The 12,170-nt window shown below is 37.0% G+C and overlaps 1 protein-coding gene across 4 annotated transcripts in view; it reads right to left on the bottom strand.

Annotated features, from left to right (window-relative positions):
- Window positions 1-10,895, bottom strand: part of MYH9 (myosin heavy chain 9) — a 74,461-nt gene extending 63,566 nt beyond the window's left edge. Inside the window, exon 1 of one of the 4 annotated variants that reach the window (XM_058190017.1) lies at window positions 10,816-10,895. The gene's annotated coding sequence lies outside the window, so the exon portion shown is untranslated. The other 3 variants (XM_058190015.1, XM_058190016.1, XM_058190018.1) reach the window with 3 other exon arrangements.
- Between the last annotated feature and the right edge of the window lie 1,275 nt (window positions 10,896-12,170).

Here is a 12,170-nt window from a genome sequence, read left to right as displayed (position 1 = left end):
CATGTGATTATGGAGCATTGCAATCATTCATAAGTGTGAATTGGGTTATGATAACTTGTTTATAGTGAATGAATGGTTGTAGGTTGTCAACATTCCCAGGTAGACAAGACAGGAAATATGTCCAGATTAATTGATTGTATTTTGTTGTAAAGCTACATTAACAGAATCTTGCAAATTGGAAAGTACAAATCTCCCACAGTCTCCTTGTGTAGTGAGGATCTCTTCTGAGCCTCTTGCTCTACCCACATTCCTGCTGCAGGCTATGCCCTCTGTTCTCTAGGCAGCATCTCTAGCGTCCTCTCCCAAGGTCCTTCCTGCATACCATTAATAAGTTAAGGACTACTCGCAGTAAAATAAATAAAAGTATTACCCCAACTAAGTATTTAGTATTTTATGGAGCAACACTCCTGTGATTTCTTTGAATATATTTTTCTTCTTAGCATTTCCCTGCAAGTACAAGATCTTTTGTTGACTCAACCTGGTGTTGATCCATTGGTTGCGACAGGAATTGACCAACCAGTTTGTTGCTTGAGCATGCCATATGGGCAGAGAGTGAGTAAATGGCTTTCATGCCTAAAGCAAGACTAGAAGCCAGTCTCCTGGTTTCTGGCCTGGTGCCTTAACCACTATTACACCAAACTGGCTCTCTCTGTGTTTACTTTAGAACTGATTGTGTTTATTCATTATAATTTGATAATCAGGACTGCATAATTTTATAAGATCCTTGTTAAGTGGCTTTTCATTTAAGGATTGTAGGATTCTGCTGATTAAGTGAAGCTATTTGTCTTACAGTCTAGTCTTGTATTTTATTTATTTGTATCCCACTTTTATAATTTTTACAAATAAGGCAACAAACATATCCAATACACCTTCTTCCTCATATTTTTCCAACAACAATACTGTGAGGTGATTTAGGTTGAGAGTCACCCAGCTAGCTTTCCTGCCTAAGGTGAGACTAGAACTCATGGTCTAGGCTGATGCCTTAACCACTAGACCAAAATGACTATTAATTTTTATTTAATACAATTTTGAGGTTACCCAACTCCAAATAATTTGGGCATTTTAGATTTATAAAAAGTAAGAACTAAAAAAAAGAAAAGGATCATAATCATCCAAAAATACTTTTGTGTTTCCTGGTACTTTTTTGGAAGAAAGGTTATGGGTATTTTGCATGTGAATTGTGCATTTGCTAATGAAGAATTAGAAACTCTACTACAGGGCTGTCAAACTCAAGACCCATGGAGCCACCCTGGAAACAGCAAAGGACCGGCCTGCAGTGCCTCTGCCAGCAAAAATGGAATTTAGAGGGGGCCATGTGTGGCCCTCCCAAGCTCTATTTTCACTGGCAGGGGGTTTCAGGAGGATATCGCAGCTGAAAATGGAGCTCAGGAGCTTGTTTTAGCTGGTGGAGCCCTCGGGCCATCAAAGTGACACAAGTGACGTCGAGACACAAGTTGAGCTGGCCACACCCACCCTGGCCACGCCCAATCCTACCCTCTGAGATCAAACACAATCTTGATGTGGCCTTCAATGAAATCGAGTTTGACAGCCCTGTTCTACTACATACGTTACTATTGTGTACATGTTATAGAGATGAAACCTCAAGATTTATTCACCATTTAACTTCTTTTCTGGAAAGATAATTCAAATATCACTCTCCTATTTATAGCTATATTACTACATAACTGAAATATTTGTAGAGCTTTTATTTCAGGCTAATAACTTATTTTAGTTGTTTTCGTAAACAACTTAGATGCTTTTGCACTGTTAAATGGTATATGTTATTTTAATTTAATTTCAATCTTTTTAAGTATATTAATCATAAAATATATATTCTTACAGGACTGTTGGATTTCTGAGTTTACTTTCCCTTTGTTGCATGGAATGAATTGTTTGGTATTGAAATGTATTTTTATTTAAATTTTATTTAATATCATGATTTGTTACTGAGTGGCTTTAGTCTTCTTTTACCCTTGTCCCTTTACACAGTACAATCATAAGGTGAAAGAGATTGGCCTGCCAACTGCCCCCTTTCAAGGCCAAAGAGTCCTTGCTGTTTCAGATAACAAGTTAAAGCAGTGGAAAGTGGAAAAGAGGATAATTTGTTTCTCCAAGGATATCCTCTTCTGAATGGCATGAGGAATGATAAAACCCATTAAAAGTCTTCTAAGCAGAAATGTTGAAAAGAAATAGATGAAAATTTCAGGCTGATCAGTTAAGAGTTTCAGAATATGTTGTAATTGAAAGTAACCAAATTCAGCTGGAAGCACTCATTTTATTCCAAATTAAACCTAACATAATATACTTCTGTGACTCTTATTTCCTGTTACTATATGTGCAGTACATGCCTTCTCGGTAGAGAAGAGACAGCATTCCACAAGGAAAACATTCCAGAGGAAGAACACATTCTTTGTGACCACTCTCTTACTTCAAGACTAGGACAGCACTTTTATACAGCGCTGTCCCTGCTGCTTAAAGGATTTGGCTCAGAACTCCCATGTCTCCCAAGCAACAGGGGCTTCGAGATAGGCACAAGGCGTTGTTTATGATGGAATAAACAAAGCAAAAATTCTTTCTTTCCTCACAGACTTTAAGCATATCTAAACTACTGCCAACAATAACTACACAGCACGCTACCAATCAGAGCCAGTTACTTAATTCTATTCTTCTGCATAGGCAGCAACTATATTCCCATTATTTAGATCTGAAAACCGGACTGCCCATTTTCTTGCTAATCCCCATAATCTGTAGCAACATCAAATTTGCTATTCCTAAATAAGTATCTCTGAACTTAAATATCTCCTACAACTTCTCTTTATAAATTATAATTCATATCTGCTACACCAGTACAGGTACACACAGATGTGGCATTTCTTAACATGCTTCCTAGATTCCAGGTGGAAATGCATATAATGGTAGCAGCTCCATCTCTATTTAGAGTTAATTTCCATTCAAGGGCATAAGCAGAATGGGACAGGAGTTTTTTGGAGATTGAAGAAAAAAAATAGAGAGTGAGGCCTCTCTTCATGGGAGGTCCCCACCATCAGCTAGAGTATGTGGTTATAGTAATTATATATAAAAGAAAATTAATTGGAAGATGGGAGTTCAATGGGCAGAATGCAACAGCAGATCAACAGGCTTTAGCATACCTCCTGTACTTCAAGACTTCCAGAGTTCAGAATATTTTATTTCTATCTTGCCTTTTTTATAGGAACTCAAGCAATATATACAGTGGTCCCTCATAAAACAACCTTATTTGGATAGGCTGGACTGAGAGAAAATGTCTAGCTCAAAGTTTCAGGGGGTATCAGTGGCAGAGAGAGCAAATTAAAACCTTCATCCCACTAATCCTCATCTACCATCTTAAACACTACAACAACACACTGGGTCCCATGTAATTATATGGACGGTAAATATAATTATATTTACCGTCCATATAATTTGCAAAATAGAGACAAATGATACAATGACATCAAATTCTACAAAACTTATCTTTTTTAAAGCTCAACAAAGGAAGTCAAGATACTTTCCTTTTCAACAGCCACAATTCCTCTATTATAAAAGGCTAGGCAAAATGTCCAGTGTTATCTAATACTTTTTACTACTTCAAAATATCTTCAAGTATGAACAAATGGTATGAAACATGATTTACACCTCAAACAAAGTTTTTATAATATAATATTATACAAACAAGCTAGAATTCAAATCCCATAATGTCAAAAACTTTAATGGCTGGAGATTATGGGCAAAGTTCTAGGTCTTGAAAATGCAACTGGGTGTTGGCTACAGAAAGCTACTTGATATAATTGCTTTTGCAAACTGAAAATCAAGAGACACTTTCAGACTCATTAGCAATTACACTTGGTTGTGTCTACTATTAATGAGTCACAAAGCAACGTTTTGAGTCCATACTAGTCATGTTCCATTAAGAGTTCAACTATCCACCATCTGCTGGCTGTGTTCGCAAACCAGACTAACCTCAAATCAAACCAACAATTTAGCAACATAAGGTAAGAGATATTTTAGAAACAGAAAGGAAGGTTCAATGATAGGCTTGAGCCCCATAGGCCTTCCCCCGCTTTTTTCTGCCTTTTTAATTTGCCAAATTCACTTGGAGCTCTGAGAATAGCATTGAGTTGTCTTGCTCCATGCTAAGCAGGGAGAACTGCTACCGTCTTTTGTAATTTGGACTTTAACCCAGAAGACAAACAAGAAAATTTTGGCCAATCAGCCAAATACAGCTCATTTGTTCAAACTCAGGGTTTCCTTCTAAATGTAACTTTGTTTGCATCAAAAAAAAAAAATGTAGTAACTAATGTAAGCACTGCTTGCATCTGAACTGGAATGATATTTGTTACAAAAAAAACTGCATTCTTTAACTGATGTTTCTCTAAAATAATACAATTCATGTTATATTTGCATTGTAACATATTTTTGCTGATGAATTTAAAAGTAACTTTTTTATCTTTTGTTTTAAGTACTTCCCCTACAAGATGAATATGGATTTTGTGTTGTTACAAAAGTGTCAAAGAAGCCTTTGTGTCTGATCTGAGCAATCTGCCTGCTCCAATACTTGTTTATTTGACATGTTGACTGAGTTAATGGGAACTAGGGTCCAGTAACATCAGGAGAACCACAGATTGTCTTTATGGCAAAAGTTAATCATGCAGCAACAGCTACGGACATTCCTAAAATTGTACATTAAATAGTGCATTGCTAATACCAATATTTATTAGTTATTCCTTTTATGCTGCCTTGTCCAGTCTAATTAAGCAATAACCAGCTTCCAAAGTATTTTTGCATTGATTTCTGTGACAGAATTTTTTAAAAAAAATATTTAGAACTATATTTGCTTGATGGAAAAGAGTTTTGTTTGTAAAGCACTAGTTGATCTTAGATTGTATTGAAAAAGTAGAGTGGGGTTAACATGATTATTATATTGGTACCTACTGAATACTTGGATTAGATTACTAGACACTAGAGTGGAAAAAACATCATGGAAGAAGACAATGGCAAACCAAATAATTTCCTTATAATTGCTAAAAAAAGGATATGGACATATCCACGTAGTCACTAGGAGTCAAGTTGGACTTAAGAGAGACGTTATCTTTTATCCCACAAGTATGCAGAACAGTCATTGCTTGCTTGCTTGCTTGCTTTTAATATAATCTAAGCAATATTAATTGTGTGTAGTCTGTAGCCTGTGAAGTGTGTGTACTTAGTGTGGTTGGGCAAGAGGATTCAAATGGTTTCAAATTCAAACTTCTGCTTTTCAGTATTAAAACAGCCTAAAATTTCTATTAACTGATTGCTACGAAAATAAAATATTTATTTTTAACTATACCATTGTGTTCAATATTTTATAAGGAAGCTAAATACAAAATTGCTTCAATTAACAGAGCAGATGAAATGTTCTGTTTCATGACATCTCTCCCCCCAAAAACCATGTTCCAATTATTATTTGGAAAACAGGCATTCAGTATACCGTCTATTTGTACTACTCTTTTTTAACCAAATATTAAAGCTTTACAAAGGCTATGTTTAAATAATACCTAAATACATAGTTAAGTGAGTCATGGTATTCTGATTTAATCAACTGCCTAGTTTTGCACAGCATACTGTACCACTAACTAATCAACAGCTGGGTTTGCAAAGCCCATAAGCTAGCCAACTACATTTTGGCCTAATAGGTCATATAAACTCTGACAATACATTATTACATCATTGCTTCTTTAATGGGTTACTGCTGGTAAATTCCATTTCAGAGAACCCAGCATACTCCAGGGAGGTCTAGTCATAGGATTATTTTTTAGCTGCATACGTTGACCATTCTTGCTCTAGCTCTTCAGAATTTTCTTGGAACGTGGCCTCCTGCTTTAGATTTCTCAGATAAGAAATAAATGCAATCATAAATCAGTTATAATGCCATTACATCACTACCCGCACACCATAAATGATATTGAGAGTGACAGAAGCAGTCAAACCAGTATGCCAATTTTATCAGAGACTATCCAAAATGGTAAGTCTGGCACCACACTCTCTTCCTGATTCTGAAGAGGAGTTTCTGCCCAGGCTCACACCTCACCTTCCACCTACCATGTCTCACATAATTTCTTTCCTTCCAGTCTTCCCTAAGTATTGGGGAAACCCTTCCACTTTTCAGCCTTTCTGGCCACTCAAAAATATGTAACTTTCTTCAACCCAAAATTTGAGCACTCCAGGTATACAGGTGAGAAACAGTTTTTCTCATACACCGGTACTGCATATTCTATGTCAGGCACACAGTTAAATAAGAAAACAAAAAGAAAATGCTTCCCACATAGAGTTATTAAAACTAAGTTCTACTAGAAAGCAAAAGCTACATTGATAATATCAACTGGCTTCTGACATTTCTGGAGACTGGTGAAAATAAAGCTCTTCTGAATTCTAGACTAGTTTAAGAGCGCACTTTCCAAAAGAAAATATTGAGTGCTGTTACAGAGTTAAGTATGTACCCTAGACTAAAAAGGAAGAATGAATTCCTGCCTACTTTTTATCCTATTCAACACTAGCTGCCTCTGGGAACACAAAGCAAATTGAAACACATGCATTTTAAGGCAAGTAGTTCTAGCACTCCTTCACTTCAACAAGAAGCCAAAACACTCCATTCAGTAGCACTTTCCAGTCAAAGATGTTTTTGAAAGCACAAAGATTTGCCATATCTGTAAAGTAAGCGCAGATTTACAATGGCTTAGAACAAAGCTAGCATCAGCCCAGCATCCACCCACGGTGGAAAAAAGGGGAGCAGAAACTCTCTCATGTACCCTAGAAGCAATCTTTCTCCAATATGGCACCTCTTAAAGATCTACCGCAATGAATTTCCCATGTGCATTTTTGTTTCCTGCATTAGTGCAACACTGACTCATTTCTTTCCAGAATTTAAGATAATACCACATAAATCTGCAAGCTATCCTCATTCAGTACCTTGGCAAGTTCTGAGAGTGACACAAAACACTAAAGTGTTCTCTAGAGTTAAGAAAAAAAGCCATTGGATTAAGTCACTGAAGTAGTGTATCTAACAGAAGCAAAAATCAGCATATTTTCAAAAAGTACTTCAAGCACACTTATCTGTTCTACAATTCTATCTTAAGACCAATAGTTGGAATCTTTTAAATAAAAAAACCAACTCCCTATGGAATCATATCTAAAACTAAAGTAATTCATTTCTCCTACCCAAAAAAAAATAAAAAATGACAAAGTTTTACACATGGGGGAACAACCTGCAATTGTATAAGTATATAACAGAACTATATTTATGCTATAATTCTGTGAGTTGATTTATTGTCTTGTAATTAATGCCAAAATATTAAAAACTATGTCAAATGCTATTCAAATATTCCACAATTATCAACACTTAGGCTTTTTGAACAATGCAGATCTCATGCTTTTTTGAGAAACGTTTGGAAAAGACAGGTTTTATATGATTAGTTTTTTTCTTGGTCTCAAATTAGTAGTAATACATTTACTGGCAACCATAGGTTTTAGTATCATATTAATTTCTGGGTTTATAGTCACATTTTTTTAAAATAACTAGGGATTGTATAAGTAATCTCAAAACATTTTTCACATTAATCACCAAACAGAATGACAATTTCATCTTTAAGTTACAAAATGCAATGATGTGCACATGGCATAATATACCAGTGATTACTAGGACTATTACTTTACTATCAAGGGTTTAAATCAAGGCAAATTCACGCAAGTTTTGGATAGACAGGAGTGGAGTAACAGTTATGGTTGTATATTAAAATATTATGAAGGCCAAACTCATATTTATCACTCAGATATTAAGAAAAATGGATTGACACATAGTAATTCTTTTGTACATATAGTAATTAAATACTGCCTAGTCTCTTTCGAATGTTGTAACTATTATCTACACTTTGCTAGAGAGTTAACTATTGTCAAAGTAATCAGAAATAGAATACTGCTCTATCAAACATAAAAGTGTAGCCCTATAGATTTTTTTTGTTGTTGCCTTCATCACAGTAGGTGGCAGCACCTAGCCAACCTTGCCTGGTTTTGAAAAAGCAAAGCAGGATTGAACCTGGTTAGGTCACAAGAAAATTGCAGGTTTTAAATATTATATTCAAAAGAAAATATAAATTTTTCAGAAGAATGCAATAACAAAACATACATACATATGTTTTGTTATTGCATTCTTCTGAAAAATTTATGCTGTTGTTAATATAATCCTATCTGCTAAACAGTTGCTTCCAAAACTATGTAAACAAAAGGTTTAGTTACATTTCCCAAACTTCAATAACAAGCATGCTCACATCAACTTCAAATATATAAAATTATATTTGACCTCATAAAAGGATAATTATATTATATTATATATTGAAATTTTAAGCCATTCAGCTAACAAATTAATGAATTGATTTTAAAATTATTTTATTTCAGTTGAATATATAAGTATTGTATGGCACCAAATTTCCAGGCAGCAACTTTATATATTAAACAATATTAGACTCCACACACAACAACTGCATGAGTCACAGTGTGACCCGGGGCAAAGGTCTGCAGTTTTCATTGGAATGGCAAAATACCTAAACCTATTTTTCACCTGGTGACTAAGTTAAAACATCTTTACACAAGCAGTAACTGATTATACAGTTGTTATTTGCAGTCAATTGTAACACACCTATCCTTGAGGGGAGAAACTATATTTGCAAGATTGTATTAATCTAAGAATCTATGTTCATTCACTAGCTTTTCTCAAAAAAGGGAACATGCTTATTTTATCACCCCAAATTTTCACTTACATAATTTAAAGGTTAGTATTAGCAAAAATGCTCAAAAATTTATCAGAAAAACATGCTTTACCATTTGTAAAAGCTATTCCATAAATCCTGAATTACGCTGCAATATAAACAGGTTCATATATACACATGGGTTATTTGTGACCAGTTCAGGTATTAATTTATACACATGGAAGTCACTATTTCAGATAAACACAACTGTGATGCTATTTTTCTCAAATGTGCCAGCAAGTTAACTCCACGTTGCTAAATAGTTATCCTTGCAGAAATGAACTACATTCAACAACTTTTTAAACACTGCATGAAAGTATTCATTTTAACCTATGCCACTTAGGTATGTGACCTAAAGTGTGTAAAAGAAAGGATACAGGCCTTAAATTATATACTGAAAGTAAATAGAAGCAAGATAAAATGCAAAGTTCAGCCAATCCATTTTTGTTAAATAGCATATAAAGTCTTCTACCGGAAGAGATAACTGTGGCAATCAAGATATAGTGTTACTCTATATTGAAAAGTTAACCAACTTGTGCCTGACATGGATCTTAAAGGGTTTCTGTGCAATTTGAAGGGTGGAGTTCTCTCAATACTTTTAAGCATCCAGTCCACAACTTTAAAAGCTGCAACAATGGTAAAGTGCAAAATACACACAAAAACTCCAGTGTTAAAAATTTTTGTTCCAGTCACAAAATGCATCATGAGCAAATAATGTCACGATAGGGATAAGCTAACATCTCAAAGCATATATACCTATGTTTTATTTTTATTCTAAATATACCATTTCTTTTAGCAGTCTATAAGCAAGAAAACCAGCTCCAATATTCTTCCCTGTTTTCTCTATTTTTTTTAATCAATTATTTTCTCGTTTCTATGATGACTTTGGCACAACTTGGCTATGCATGCAGATCCCTACCAGATGTGAAGAAAACCTGATCCAGCAGGTCTATTTCACCGCCTTTTTAATCAACCAAAAAAGTAAAAAGCTCACTAAGACAGAGAGAGACAGTGAATCTGGTCCGACTTAATAATGGGGTAAGTAAGCTGCAGGCTTCTAACTTGCAAGCTTCGTCTTGCCCCGTCACTCCTTCCTCCTTCCCTGCCTTGACTAACGCAGAGCCAACGAGGAAGTCAAGTTGGGCGGGCGGAAGCCGAGCCCATTGCAATGCCTGCAACAAGATTGCCAGCCCGTGACTCAGATCGCCGACCTGACAGCAGCTGCAGCTCCCCATTAAGCGGTCTTTCTCTCCGCTATTCCCAAAAAGGGCCTTCCGAGCAACTTAAGGGGGAGGGTCGCAAAGCCTCACATCTCCCCCCCCCATCACTAAGGTGCGGGGACCAATTGCAAGCGCGGACGCGAGAGGAAAGCAGATTTAACCGTTCCCAAGGAATCCTTATATATAAGCGTTTAAAAAGAAAAATAAGAGAGTAAGAGAAAGGTAAAGGGGGGGGGAGAATCACCTGACCGGCTGCTTTTTCTCAGCCCACTTTTCAGTTTAAAATTCTTTCTGCCCGGTTGCCGCCGGGTGGGAAGGGTGAAGCCGGAGCAAGGCAGGAGCAAGGCATATGCTAGCTAGAGCATCAAAGGGAGAAAACGTGAGAGCAACCGTTCCCTGGGCCCTGCGCGTGGAAGACGCTTCCTTAGCCCCAGGCAGAGAAGGTGAAAGGCTACACCTTCCCCAAAAGGCGACGTCCTCAATGGGTGGCACTTCCTGGACTCCAGCGCACTTGGCATAAAAAGGGAATTTCGAAGTTAAGCCACACCCGCCCGCCTCTCAATGAACCTTTAACCCGCGGGCGCCAAACTGAAAATCATGCGCCGTATTGTACGCTTCCCGTCCTTTCCCGCACCAATTCCAAGCTGGGACTTCACCTGAGTCCGGCCAAAAGCCTTAAAGACGACGACGCGACTCCTTTTTCTTACGCCAGAAAGACTAGAGTTGATAACTAATATCTTCTCGGAGAGCCCCAACGCCCCACCCGCTGCGCTGTTCCAGCTTCAACGCCTCTAACTCACCGGCAGCAGCGAGGTTTCAAGCCGGGAGGGAGCGGCCACCGCTAAGGTCTGAAACATCTACTTGCGGCATCCTCAGCCAATAAGAAGAGGAGTTTGCTCTGACAGAGCGCCAGTTTCCGCCAATGGAGACTCAAGTGGAGGGCGGTGTTTCAAAGGAGGCGTAAGACTTTTTTTTTAATCTTCTCAACTGACGCCCTAGCTCCCGCTCTTCAATTAGCCTCCCCCCCCCGCCAGAAATAACCACAGCCAATGGACTCGCGTTCGAGAAAGAGCAAAGATTGGCATCTTAGGCAACCAATGCATTTTGGAGAAAGAGGGCGGTTCTTCGTAGGTCAATCTTTAGTGCTTCGGTGATTGTTTGAGGCGTGGCCACCAGTAGCATAGTGGTGGGAAATGACTGCAGAGGGAACAAACGCCTGTCATCCATGTTTAGCTCAATTCACCACCTTGGCTGCTCAAATTCTATCCATGCTTACCCAGAAGAAAGCCCCATTGTTTTAAGAGGGCAAATAAGTGTAAGAACGATTGCCTCTTTAAAGAACCTAAAAAGCAATTTATCCATTTAGATACATTAAATTACATCTGATATTTATCTTTGTTTAATCTTTGTTTAATCCCATGTGCTCTGTCTGGAAGTCTTGGTCTTCTCTTTGATCGGTGTATTACTAAACACAGTCCTTCCTCACTTTTAAAAAAAAAATATGGATATCACGTAATGCCTTGTTCACTCTTGTTTGGGTGGTTTTGTCTCATGTCTTTTCTTATTCTCATTTTCATATAGTATTTGCCAGCAACATCCTCTTATTGCTTGGAAAAAATAACTTAAGTCGCTAAACTAGGTTCCTTTTTTCTGTAAGATTCTGTGTACATTTCTCATTCTTGTTTAAAAACTTTCTAGAGACTTAGAAAGTTTTATTTCTCATTTTATTTTTGTGATCTTACTATTTTTCACATTTCTATCCTGTTGCAATCTAGAGATACCTATACTGTATACCAAAACTTCCTTTTGTGTGTCAGTCTGCTGCTCTCCTGTTCCTTTTCAGCCTAGTATTGGTTCCCCAAAACCTGTTTCCATTTCCCTTATTTCAACTTCTTCCTGAAGAGCCATATTTTTCTGGAAAGTCTTTACAACAAGCTCCAACACCATATCAAACAATGTTTAATGAAAATAATTGATTGTTCCCCACATTATTTTTCCCTACTATTTCCCTCCTTTTTTTCAGAATCTGTTAGTTATTAACACTAAACAATCCAGTCAAGGTCCATTATTAGGTGAAGAACTTTACATTGTTAATCCAGCATTCGGGGATATTCATAATAGAACATGGTAGAGATTAGTGTCCTTATGGTCTCTC

Source organism: Ahaetulla prasina, chromosome 7 (genome assembly GCF_028640845.1).
Source record: "Ahaetulla prasina isolate Xishuangbanna chromosome 7, ASM2864084v1, whole genome shotgun sequence".
Taxonomy (NCBI): domain Eukaryota; kingdom Metazoa; phylum Chordata; class Lepidosauria; order Squamata; family Colubridae; genus Ahaetulla; species Ahaetulla prasina.
This window is presented reverse-complemented; position numbering and strand designations above follow the sequence as displayed.